General features: G+C 39.3%; 1 long non-coding RNA gene across 1 annotated transcript in view; it reads right to left on the reverse strand.

The window, feature by feature from the left end:
• The window catches only part of LOC102438001, a 153,893-nt gene extending 142,282 nt beyond the window's left edge, over nucleotides 1-11,611 (reverse strand). The window contains exon 1 of the long non-coding RNA XR_001348392.2: nucleotides 11,517-11,611. This is a non-coding gene — a long non-coding RNA (uncharacterized LOC102438001). The remainder of the gene's footprint in view (nucleotides 1-11,516) is intronic.
• Nucleotides 11,612-11,643: the final 32 nt, after the last annotated feature.

Consider the following 11,643-nt stretch of genomic DNA (forward strand, 5'->3'; position numbering starts at 1 on the left):
TTGAACTTGAATCTCTGAGGTGGCCATCGACTCACCTCTGTGAGCAATCTTATATTAATATTTGTTTTAATACAGAAACTTCAGTGTGTTTTGGATTGTGGTCAAGTCAAAGAAAGTTGAGCTCACTCAGCAACCACAAAGTCAATAAATATTGGCAAAAATTTTGGTTCCTTGGTCTCTGGATTTTTATTTTAGTCTCCAAAGTCTAGGGTGGTTTCTTGGAAATCTGGAATTCTGCATACCAAATACTATAATTATCTAGAAATTAGAACCCTTTGGGGACATTTCTAAGACTTTTATTTATTGCTACTCAAATTGTTATTTTATTTGGGTTTAGTCTTTATCTAAGTTGAAGACATTTTTCTGTGATCAAAATAAGACAAAATTAAAAGTAAAATCACTATGAATATCAAAAGACCAAATATAATACTCCTTTGTGTATATTACTTTACCTGTGAAGATTATAGTTTCAGCAAAAGTCAACATCACAAATAATAGTAATAACAAACATGTTATGAAACTTTATAAAATAGTGTCAACAAAATATTTTAAAAACATGTTGTTTTCTCTAATATATATGTACATATATATATATATATGAACTTATTAAAGATATACTACAAGTAGAAGAATACAACAGAAACTTCAATATAGTAGAGGTATAAGGAAGAGATGTCTAAATCTGAAGATCCAGCATGGAAAATGTCTGGGTAGTACATCTGGAAAGGAATGTGGGATGAGGTTTATGAGGCTAGGAGACATCAGAAATGATGTAAACTCATCACTGGTATTGACTAGTGTCTGGGCAGAGGCAAGAGGCAAACATGATCCTAATTTAAACTAAAATATGGCTTTGTCTACAGGGGATCTTGCCTTTGTCTGAAACTCCAATGCAGGTAGATTAGAGTATATGTTGTCAGTCAAAATGCAGGCTACCCAGCTTACTTACAATACCACTTCAGTAAGTAAGCTGGGTAGCCTGCATCTGCATTGAGGGAAATAGTCATGTGGTGGCAAGCAGAGCTAAGGAACACTTCAAACTTTAATGTAAGTAAGAGAATATTCCCACCCTTGCTCCCACTTCTACATGTCCTCTTACTAATAACCCCTTCAATACATCCCCTTGGAAGAGGGATTGCTAACCTCATTGATAAAGGCCAAGACTCTACTGGACTACATATTACCGGTGGGTGGAGTTTTTCTATCTTAAAACTCAGTACCCATTCCTGGCACTCAATTGTCTAATCCTGGCAAGGCCTGGTCCCTAGAGACATGGTAACCATCCTCATCCATCACTTTCACTTTACATATGTGGTTAGATAAGTGTACTTGTGGCTCCTGTAGCATCCTTCTCTTTCTGGATTCTACTTGGGCCTTCAGGCTTGAGCCCTATCTCAAAAGAGGTTCCACAGAGAGCCCTGTACTGGTGGTAATTAGCTGAGAGCAATAAAGTGTAGATGGGAGCAGAAATAATTATCCTTCTTACACTGTCTATACACTTCCTTTATTCTCTTTTCCCAGAGTGATGACTTGGGAAGCACCAATAAAACTTGCATTTCTCTGTACCTGTTAAGGAACAATCCTGTTACTTGGAAAAAAAAAAAAAGTAACCTTCCAGGTTTATTTGGAAGCAGGAGACTCAAATGGGCTCACAAGAAAGTGTGATCACTTTCTATATGGCATTAAGGTTTTTCCCACTGATCTTGTCTAATTCCACTCCAGTGAGTACTCTTAAACCTTCCACTGGGCACACTACCTCTTCTGCTGGTTTCTTCCTTTCCCATCAAGCACCATGACTATTTTCTCTAGGTATCACCACAGCTATGAGGCACCAATGCCTCTACTAAGAACTGCTTCTATATCCTCTGGCAACTGCCACACTCAAAAGGCACCACTGACTGCCAGACTCTGAGGCTGCTTCCCAGGTAATAGCCTCATCTGCACCTACCAAGTAACTATGCTTCTTCCCTAGATGATGACTTGGCCACTAGAGACTGCTGCCTTTTCCTCCAGCAACCACAAAATTCTCCAGGCACTGCCTCTCCGCCAGGTACTATTGCAGTTGCTGTTGCCTGACACCAGTGCTGATGCACTGGAATCCTTCAAGAAGCAAAGCTAAGAAATGTTTGATATGCTTGCTGGATTTAGCAAAACAAACTCCAGGAAGTCCAATTAAATTTTAATTTCAGGTAAACAACAAATACTGTAAGTATGTCCCATATAGTTGTGTGAAGTGATATTTGGGGCATACTTATACTAAAAAATTATTTGTTGTTTCCCTGAAATTCAATTTAACTGGGCGCCATGTATTTTATCTAGCAACATTAGTGTAGAACTAGAGGAGAACTAGTTAGTTATCTCAAAGCAGTATTTACCATAATCTAAGATACTGTCTTTTTAGTGCAGAAAGCTTTTGCAGTTTTTATTGCCATCCCTCTATAAATCTGACTCAGACTTGATTCCATGGGAATTGGTTCATGGACAAAATCTACTCAAAATCACCTCACTCCAGCCTACACCCCCTCCCATGACTAAGGCTTTATGACCTGGTCATTCATAATAACCTGACTTTTTTTTCCCTTCATATGAAAGCAATAGAAGGGAAGGTTTTCCCTACAAGATATTGAAACATATTATAAAATCCCTATAATCAAAACAACATAGTTCTAGTATATGAAAAGAAAACCAATGTAACAGAATAGACATCTCACAAATAAATCTAAATGCATGTGAGAATTTAGTACATGTTAAATGGGAACAAATAAGATGGGGAAAGATAGACTAGATGATGTTGGAACAACTGGAAAACCATTTAGTAAAAAGGACAAAATCAGATCTACCTTTGATATAATATGCCAGAATAAATTCCAGATGGATCAAAGATTTAAATGTAATAAACAAAACCTTATAACTACTAGAAGAAAATATGGGTGAATTCCTTTCTAACCCGAAGTGAGGAAAATCTTCCTAACTATTCTGATGCAGAATCCAGAAGCAATAAAGATATGATTTGGTATCTTTACTGATACTAGACTACATACATACTTTGATGAATTTGACTATATAAAAATTTAAAAGTTTGTATGGCTAAAAATTCTCATTAAACAAAGTCAAAAGACAAATGATAAACTTGGAAAAGGTATCTGCAATTTAAAACACAGACAAAGGGCTAATATCTATATATATAAAAGCCTAATATGCAAAGTGTCCCCTTGGGAGTTCGACCAGGAGACTGGGAGTTCAATTGCTCGCTATGATGTGCGCTGACCATCAGAGGGCGGGGCGGAACCAAGGAAGGCCCCAGGCAGCAGCCAGAAGGAAGGTCACGGCCGGCAACCAGAAGGCCCCGATTGGCCCTGATCGCAGGCCAGGCCTAGGGACCCTACCCGTGCATGAATTTTGTGCACCGGGCCTCTAGCATTTAATAAACAAGAGCTCTTAAACATTAAAAGACCATTAACCAAATGGGGAAAACAGATAAAGGTAAGAAGAGACAACTCACAACAAAAATGAAAATGGTATATAAATAATATATAAGATGCTCAGTAACAATCATACTAAGAAAAATTAAAATTCATGCCTGGCTTAATGGTTAAGCATCTACCTATGAACCAGGAGGTCATGGTTGGATTCCTGGTCAGGACACATGCCAGGTTTGCAGGCTTGGTCCCCAGTGGGGGGTATGCAGGAGGCAGCCAATCAATGATTCTCTCTCATCATTGATGTTTCTATCTCTCTCTTCCTTCCTCTCTGAAATCAATAAAAAATATATTTAAAAAATTAAAACTACTCTCTAATACACCACTTCTATCAGATTGTCACAAATCCAAAAATATAGGATTTTGAATGGTTTTTCTCAGTGGTTAGGCCTGAAGGGTCATAGATTTGATTCCTGGTTAAGGGCATGTGCCTGGGTTGCAGGTTCCCCAGCCCCGGTGGGGGTAGGTGGAGGCATGTGTGGGGGAGTGGGGGGAGAGAAACTAATGTGTCTCTAATGTGTCTCTCATGTCAATGTTTTTCTCTCTTTCTCCTCCCCTCCTCCCTCCCTCCCTTTCACTCTGTCTAGAAATCAATGAAAAAAATATCCTTGGATGAGGATTTTTTTAAAAATTAAATTTAAGAAGCAATCCCTAAAAATAAAAATTAAAAAAACCTGAGAAACTACTAAAAGAAAACTATTTCAAGGGACTAGAGCATAGTATTTTGACTCTACATCCTTAGTGATATATATTCTAAGAACACAGCAGTCAGAACATGTAAACTTCATTTGGTAACCTAATAGTCAATAGTAACATTAGAATTTTGTTATTTGAATCTATATTCCATACCTTATAATGTAAATAATTTATTAACTTTATTACGATTTTCAATGTAAGATAAAAGAGATACAAGTATAACATCAAAGTTAGATTTAAAATCTTATAATATTACATTTAAATTAGGAACATCAGTACAAGCTCTAGATTGTTATTTTCAAACATTTATAATCCCTAGCTCTGTCCACTGAAAAGAACTAGAAGTAGTGACAATCCAATAGCTATGTCTACATTTGGCAACCAAACTGTGGTCTCTAAATACCATTGCCCAGTGAAAGGATCCAAAATTCTTTAGAAGAATGGCTAGTTCCAGGTCTACAGCAGGAAATTTAGACAATAAGCCAAGGACGGGAACATAAGGAAGCTATCCAAGTCTTGTCAAAAAGACAATATGATGTGGTTACTATTGGCCAAAGATGGGACTATATAAACATCAAAAGTAATAGTAAATGCAATTGATCAAATATATAAAATCCACGAATTTATAATTATACTAAAAGTTAAAATTCCACATGTTGTGTATGACTGCATATAAAAAGAAAGAATTTGGCATTTCTCCTGCCCTTCCTGACAGCTTGCCCTACAGATTTCCAATTTGCCTTGCAGCCCCCACAACTGAGTAAACCAATTCCTTGCAATAAATGTCTTAGCATATATTTCCTACTTATGTGTTGGTTGAACTTTAACACACCCAAATTTCTACAATAGCATGAAAAAAGGAGGAAAGGAGGATTGCTCTGAATTAAAAGACTTGAAATATAACAAATGCAATGAGAGGATCTTGTTTAGATCCTAATTCAAAACAAATTAGTACAAATTAACCACCTATAAAACGATGATCTTTAGATAATCTTGGAAATATAATTGTGGATTGACTGCTTCTAGTCCTTGTTTTCCATGTAGCAGAGGGATAAACTGACCTAGGTTTTGCTCTCTTGTGGTAGTGGTCATTTCCCATTGGTCCAAACATCTGGGAACTGGTGGATAACTCCCAGGATTGGAGCAAGACTCTCTATGTTCTTGAGCTTTCTCACTTCATTTCCTCTGGCCCTGTTAGTACTCATTGACCTTTATTTTGTACATAGTAATGGTAAGGTCTGAGTCTTGTATTTGCATGAGGAGAAACATGACTTCTTTGATCTGCAGTTATTAGGCATAGCTGGCTTAGGAAAAACCAGATGTCCAGATGGACTAATTGATAGTAATTAAACATTAGTGTGAAAGGGAACTGACAGCTAGAAGAAAGAATGTTAACTTGTCTCCTTGCCAAAAAGGTCATCAGGGCAGTGGATTCCTCTGGATTCAGTAAGGTAGAAAGTGTTCAAAGGAAAATCAGATAATGGCAGGGAGTTGTTGACAGGAATATGGGAATTCCTGAGGTCAGCTGAGATGGCTAAGGCAGGGAGGAAGCTAGCCTAAGGTGGGTGAAGATGAGAAAGAGTTGCGCTGATATCAGTGACCATAGAACATAGCAATGAAGGATTGTAGGAGGGCTGGCCTGAACTGACATGATAACAATGAGGGTAGGTAATATACAGAACCGATTCTCTCTAAGATCCAGATACATCTTTGGGGAAATGGTGTGGTCAAATCATTGATTTAAAATGGGTTCTCAGAGACTGGGATCCCGCCGAAACCGGTTTGGCTCAGTGGATAGAGTGTTGGCCTGCAGACCAAAAGGTCCCAGGTTCAATTCCGGTCAAGGGCATGTACCTGGGTTGCAGGCACATCCCCAGTAGGGGGTGTGCAGGAGGCAGCTGATCAATGTTTCTCTCTCATCGATGTTTCTAACTCTCTATCTCTTTCCCTTCCTCTCTGTAAAAAATCAATAAAATATATTTAATAAAAAAAAAAAAAAGACTGGGATCCCGTCTGTTTACCTGCTCTGGCCTAATATTGAACACCAGCACCCTTATGGTGTAGATTTAATGAGAATATTTTAAGTTGTTTGGTCAAGCAGCAAAATACAAGATGAACTGACTAAATACGATTCATTATAAGTTCATCAGCTAAGATGTTATTATACTAACCTATCTATGAAGTAACATGGAACTTAGGCTGAGATGACAGTATGGAATGGACAAGAATGGGTTGAACCCAATAGTAGAAATATAGCGCAGTAACTAAAACCTGAGGTGGGTTCTGAAGTCAGACAGTGGATGTGAGTCCCTCCTCTGTAGTTTATGAACTATGTGAACTTGGGCAAATTATTTCACCTCTCTAGAACCGCTTTCTCTTCTGTAAAGTTAAGATGTTAGTATCTATTTTTAACACCTATCTCTTAGGACCAGGGTGAGGCTTACAAAATATAATAAATATAGGACAATTAACAGTGCCTAGCACACACTAAGAAATTTTTAAAAAGAATAAAAAAATTAAACAAGGAGAAATTTTAAAGAAAGTATAGGACACCATGACAGAATGCTTGAGGAGACAGAAATTTCTTCATGATTTAGCCTGGGAGACCAGAATAATACTGAAGCCACTATGATATGGAAATTGTGGAATTCAGATGCCATTACTGTGGCATTTATTCCTATGGGAGATATTCTATGCAAGTATGGAAGTACAGGACTGGAACACCAATGGAAGAAAACAACTGGCAACGCTGATTTGGGAATCATCTGAATACAGGTGATAATTGAAGTTATGAGTGCATGAGCTCTCCAAATGTGTAAATAAAAGCAGAGGACGGAGGACGGATCTTGAGTAGAAGCAGCCAGAAAGGAGAATTCTGGAAGATGATGAAGCCTTAACTTTTACTGTAAGTGACCAGCTGTTCCCTCATATTCTACACAAATAGAACGAAACACAATATCGTACTGAGGAAAAGTACCAGACTAGTGGCCAGGAAATCAGGATCCTAACCCAGTTTAATTAACTTGCTCTGTAGTCCTTAGATGAACTACTTCTCATTAAATCTCAGCTTCTCATCTATAAAAGAAGAATGTTGGACTAGATGATTTATTAGACAGTTCTTTCAACTTTATGATTTTTACATCAGGAAGTTAAAAATGTTTACAATCCATATTCACTAAAAGCTGCCTCATACATTCCCACAGTCCTGTCACAGATGTTTAGTGACCTTACAAAAAGCAGGAGGCATTGAACATACTTTCCTAGAAAAATATTTCAAAAGTCTCTCAGATTTTCCTGGTCTTCACTACAGAACTGTGTTTACTACGATTTTATTGAAGTCTCTGCATTGTAACTGGAAAATACCTATGTAAACTGAATACACATTACAAATGGCAAGATTCATTATAAAAGGATCCTTCTTATAAAACAATTAACTTAGAGGTTCCTTCTTTCATAACTCTTACTATTTATATTTATGGTATCCTACAAACATTTTTCCTACTTTTTTAATACATAAAAAATAAAGGTTTCCTTACCCTGCTACAAAATAAGTTCATGATAAGAATTACAGAGAGAATTTTTAATCTCTTTTACTATGGTTTTTAAGATAATCCTTATTACTGTCTTATTGCTTACATTCTAATTCATCATGCTTGTGCAAACGTAAGCAAAAAGCTGTAGAGATGGAAGGAATTATCTGGAGATATCAATAATTATACTAATTTAAATTAATAGTCTTACAGTCTTTCCTATAGTTCATTCCTCATTACTTTCTCCATAAGGTATAAAAAGGAGTAATGGCCCCACTTTATAAAACTGAAGGTAATCTGTAAAGTAATTTTCCTGAATCCAAGGCTCAGATTAGGTTGAAATAGAAAGTCCTTTCCCTCAATTTTATTGAGGTATAACTGGCATTTAATAAACTGCACATATAAAATTGTACAATATGAGAAGTTTTGACATATGTATACACCTGTGAAACCAGCACTATAATCATGAAAATGAACATACCTATCACACCAAAAAGTTTCCTCCTGCCCATCTCTTTTTCATTCTACTCCCCATCTCCAAACAACCACTGATGTCCTTTTTGTCACTCTAGTTTGGATTTTTTAGAATCTTGTATCAGTGGAATCACACAGTATGTATTTGGGGAGTGGGAGAGCCTGGTTTCTTTCACTCAGATAATTATTTTGAGATTCACCCATGTTGTTGAGAATATCAATCGTTCACTCCTCCTTATTTCTGAGTAGTATTCCACTGTGTGAATATACCACAATTTGTTTTCCATTCACCTGTTGATGGACATTTTGATTGTTTACACTTTGGGCCTATTATAAATAATGCTACTATGACTGTTAATGTACAGACTTTGTGGGCAAATTGCTATGAGTGGAATGAATGGCTAGATCATATGGTGGGTACATGTTTAGTTTTTTAAAAAATGGCCAATCTGTTTTCCAAAATAGTTGTTTCCTTTTATATTCCCAACATGCTGTATATGAGAATCCAGCTGTTTCACATCCTTGTCAGCACTTCTTATGATCAGTCTTTTTTAAAAAATATATTTTTATTGATTTCAGAGAGGGAGAGGGAATGGGAGAGAGAGCTAGAAACAATAATGAGAGAGAATATTGATCGGCTGCCTCCTGCACACTCCACACTGGGGATTGAGCCCACAACCTGGGCATGTGCCCTGACCAGGAATGAAACCATGAGTTTCATTCAAAGCTCAACCACTGAGCCACGCCAGCGGGGCTATGATCAGTCTTTTAAATTTCAGCCATTCTAGTAACTAGGGTGTTCAGTGATATCTCATTGTACCTCTAATTTTCATTTCCCTAATGAATAATGATGTTGAGTATCTTTTCATGTGCTTAGTTTTTCATCCATTTATCTACTTTGATGAAGTGTCTTCAAATCAGGCAGTATAAGTCCCTCAGCTTTCGTTTTCTTGATCAAAGTTTTGGCAACTCTAAGTCCTTTGAATTTCCATATAAATTTAGAATTAGCTTAGTAATTTCCACAAAAAGAACCTGCTATGATTTTTATTGAACTTGCCTTTAAAGCTATAGATCAAATCAGAGACAAATCACATCTTAAAAGTACAGAATCTTCTGACCCATGAACATGATATATCTCTGTATTTAGATCATTAACTTCTCTCACAATGTTTTGTAATTTTCAGTTTATATGTCTTTCACCTCTTTGGCCAAATTTATTCCTAAGTATTTTTGCTGCTGAATGGCATTTTTAAAATTTCAATGTCCAATTGTTCCAAAATATATAAAGAACTCTTACAACTCAATGCTCATGCTCACTGCAGCATCCTATATGATAAAAGGCTAATATGCAAATCGACCGAACAGCAGAACTACCGGTCACTATGACACACCCTGACCACCAGGGGGCAGACGCTCAACGCAGGAGCTGCCCCCTGGTGGTCAGTGCGCTCCCACAGGGAGAGCGCCACTCAGCCAGAAGCCAGGCTCTCGGCTGGCAAGAGCAGCAGCGGTGGCAGGAGCCTCTCCCACCTCCGCAGCAGCACTAAGGATGTCCACAGACAACAACAGAACCCAAATAGCTTGATTAAAAAAGGGGCAAATGACTTTTTCTTTTCCCATTCATCTATTGATGGACATTTAGGTTGCTTCCACCTCTTGGATATTATAAATAACTAGAGGCCCAGTGCATTAAATTCGTGTACGGGGGGGGGGGGGCGTCCCTCAGCTTTTGTTCTGGCCCTCTGGTCCAGTTTAAGAACCCATTGTGGCCCTCGAGTCAAAAAGTTTGCCCACCCCTGGCTTAGGCCCACTCCCTGCAGCTGGCAGTTGGACATCCTTAGTGCTGCTGTGGAGGCGGGAGAGGCTCCTGCCACCACCACTGTGCTCGCCAGCCAAGAGCCCGGCTTTTGGCTGAGCGGTGCTCTCCCTGTGGGAGCACACTGACCACCAGGGGGCATCTCCTGTGCTGAGTGTCTGCCCCCTGGTGGTCAGTGCGTGTCACAGCAACCAGTCATTCTGCCGTTTGGTTGATTTGCATATTAGCTTTTTATTAGCTGCAGTGAACACGGGTTTGCAAATATTTCTTCGAAGTTTAACTGCTTTCACACATGATGGATCTTAGTTTTTGCAGCATTCAAATGTTCATCAAGTGTTCAAATACTGAACAACTATTGCATGCCAGGTTCTCTGCTGGCCATTAGAAGAGAATCCTCAGTATGCTCTAAATGAGGTATAAAAAAGGAGTACAGCCCTAGCTGGTTTGGTTAAGTGGATACAGCATCAGCCTTCAGACTGCAGGGTCCCAGATTCCATTCCTGTCAAGGGCACATGCCTGAGTTGCAGGCTCAATCCCCAGTGTGGGGCCTGTAGTAGGCAGCCGATCAATGATTCTCTCTCATTGATGTTTCTCTCTCTCCCTCTTCCTTTCTCTCTGAAATCAATTAAAATATATTTAAAAAAGAAAAGTACACAGACAGACATGGACCTGGTCCTGCTAAAGTCTTATCATCTCACTGAGGTATTTTAGAACAAGAGTTAAAAGCATAGGCTCAGGGTTCGATTAGCTTGGGTTTGAATCTGGCTCTGCTCCTGACCTGGCGGTTGACCTTGGAAAACTTCATTAACTTTCCTAAGCCTGTTTCTTCATGTGTAAAATGAAGATATTAATAATAGATACCTCATAAGATTGCTGTGAGGATTAAGCGAATTAATACCTTTAAAGTCCTTGTAACAGGGCTTGGCACGTGGTAAATGGTCAATAAATGTGAGCTCTTTATTATTAGAGGGCAGGATTAGTTCCTCACAGGGTAAATCCACAAATGATTGGGAAGGACAGGTGTGGAGACATTAACAAGATGAGAAGTAGTTTCATTTAGCTGCTAAGCATACCTCGGTTAAAACCTTGCTCTGCTGTTTACTGGCCGAGTGCTTGGAGCAATGCCCGTAGGTGTTTAGTATCGTTTTTTGGCACACGGGATACTTAATGGACCACATTTATTGACTATGTATGTTCTGAAAAGCCGTAACATCGCCAACACCTGTTCATAATAGTAAGAGCTGCCATCTATCACTGCCCACATGTTCTCTTTTATGTCTCTTAATCTAGTGAGGCAAGCATAATCAACCCCGCTTCGTGGTAAGGAACGAGACCATCTCTGTGTAACTATGACCAGTGGGCGGTTGGAGGCCTACTAAGTGGTGGCTGGGAATCCAACCCCTGACCAAACCGGGGCTCGCCGGCCTCTGTCACCGGGGGGCCCTCCGCCCCTCGCCCATGGCGCCGGGAGAGGCAGATGTCGGCCAGGCCGTACCCACGACAGCCTCACGGAGCCCCTACCTCCAGGAGCCTGCCCGGCGAGGCCTCCACTTGGGCACGGCCCCCGCCTGGGTCTTTCCTCTCAGGTCCCCGGGAGCAGCAGAGCACGTGAGCCAAGGCCCAGCTCTGGGGAAAGACGGGCGCTGTC

Source organism: Myotis lucifugus, unplaced genomic scaffold (genome assembly GCF_000147115.1).
Source record: "Myotis lucifugus unplaced genomic scaffold, Myoluc2.0 scaffold_61, whole genome shotgun sequence".
NCBI classification, from domain to species: domain Eukaryota; kingdom Metazoa; phylum Chordata; class Mammalia; order Chiroptera; family Vespertilionidae; genus Myotis; species Myotis lucifugus.